The sequence below is a fragment of the Dermacentor silvarum genome, chromosome 2, assembly GCF_013339745.2.
Source record: "Dermacentor silvarum isolate Dsil-2018 chromosome 2, BIME_Dsil_1.4, whole genome shotgun sequence".
In the NCBI taxonomy this organism is placed as follows: Eukaryota; Metazoa; Arthropoda; class Arachnida; order Ixodida; family Ixodidae; genus Dermacentor; species Dermacentor silvarum.
The window spans coordinates 68,215,585-68,217,772 of NC_051155.1; positions in this window are offsets into that span (position 1 = coordinate 68,215,585).

Genomic DNA, 2,188 nt, shown 5'->3' on the forward strand with positions numbered 1-2,188 from the left:
GCGTTCATTGTTTCCGGTGAGAAGCAGCAGCCAGAGCAATCTATAGCTTAGGTCGTGCTCTCTGCCTTGACCTAAATAAATGTATCCCTGTTTCTGGGATCCAGTTCATAGAGGTCGCGATGATAAAGTGTTGTGCCTTGCTTTTCAGGATTGCCATCGTCTCCATAATTACAACACGAACCCTCAACCTTTCTAGAGCGCGACAAAAGATTTAAGGAGAATAATCAGTAAAAAAGAACACTAATGATACTAATCACGTAACCAAAAACGGAATTCAGAGGAAGTAGAGATGGGTAGCTACAGGCTGGACAATCACAGTAAACAGTCAGCCATTCCCATAGGCATCCAAAAAACGTGCAAGATTTTCTTAATTCTGCGCTTGTAGACGAAACTCTTTAAAGCCGTGGACATCGGAAAAGTCCCCCTTGAATAGTCGCGCCAGCGCAAGCACACAATCGGTGTTAATCAAGACTTAATACCATAGTAGGATTATGAGTGTGCTTCTTGGGAGCGTCTCTCTTGAATACACAAGCGTCAACGAGAAACTTGACAACCGAGAGCCGCTGGTCTTTCTCCACGTTTTCAACTTTTTTTCCCACACACTAAATGATGAACCATCGGTAGCCCAACGTCGCACAATTTTCCGGTTTTTACGTGATACACGCTACATTTCACTACAGCACTGTTCTTTGAACGATTTAATTCACAACACGTTTTTACAATCTTTACTCACACAAATGTATTTATTATCATTTGGTGAGCAATATGTCCAGAATTACATCAGGTGAGGTAACTAGCCAGCCCAGGGACCACCTGCTCCCGCGTAGCCCCCACCAGCGCCGGCAGGAGCAGCAACAGGATTAGCGTTGAACACAGCGTCGGCGCTGGCACCTGGAGCAGTACCAGGCTCATTGGTGTCGACGGTGGCACGGAATCCGTTGGCATCGGCCACGTATTTCACTGTGCGGAACAGGCCGTTTGCGTCGCGGTAACCGTAGGAGCCGGTCTTTGCGTTGCTGGCATCGCCTTGTTCCTTGTGAAAAAGCTGGGTGCCAAACTCGTCGGTGCTGTCGTAGCCGAAGCTGTACGGTTGGGGAGGCTGATGAATCGAAAGGAAGCAACCAAGAATTATCAAAGTGGCGACTAGGGGATATGATATGTTGAGGCAGAACATAGCTGAACATACCTCAAAGAGAGGAAATGTGCAGGCAATTTAGTGTTACGTTCTCTCGGCCTTATGACGCTGTTGCCCTTCCTGTTGAGTGCTTGTAAAATAACGAGATATATCTTCACTGTATAGCGAAGCTGCTTTTATGTAAAGTGAGCAAGATAACAACAGTAGAAAACCCACGTTTTCTATGCTTGGGCAAATCCCAGCGAAGGATACGCTGTTTCTGTTAGAAAGAGCTGGGCCCCATCAGGGGGCCTGTACGAGTATGAGCAATATATGGTAATAAGAAGTTGTCGATTGGGCAATATTAGTAGTTAGTGCTTCGGAGAAAACGAACAATACGGAAAGACATGGCTACGTTTCACGCTCTCCATGGGTTGCTGTAATGTGGACGTTATTGGTTGATTCTTGTTAGAAATATAGAAATTCTACATTACAACTAACCACTGATTGAGAGAAAGGCGAGAAATTCTCGCTCCAAGGGCTCCCGTTGTAAAGAATATTTGCTGTAACATATTAAAGCTGTGTGAAGTTCTTCATCTGAGCCTACCTTAATACAAAACATTCGTAAATTTACCAATGCCTTGAATTAGAAAATAAGCGAGAACTTCTGTCGTCAGGTGACAATTATGTGTTTTTTTCCGTAAGAGTGATTTAAAGAGGTACGGAAATCTGTCTTTCTCGTAGGTCTAAAAGCACGGGCTACCTTATTTATTTTTAAAAAGCTGGGCTACTTTGTTCTTTATAATATACGTAAACAATTCTAACAAATTGATTCCTGACACTTGGGAAGTTAATTACTTACGTAGGAGGCACCAGCAGCGGAGGAACCAGGAGTAGCAGCCGCCGCGTAAAGTGGACCTTGGAAACCTGCGCCTTGAAAACCATACTGCTGGCCACCGCCGTAGATGTTTCCCGCTCTCGCAATTGCGACTATCGCAAGGAGGACAGGAGCCTGTGGGGGGCAGATGCGGCATCAATACCATCTTATACACCATTTAGAGATCGCCTTATACT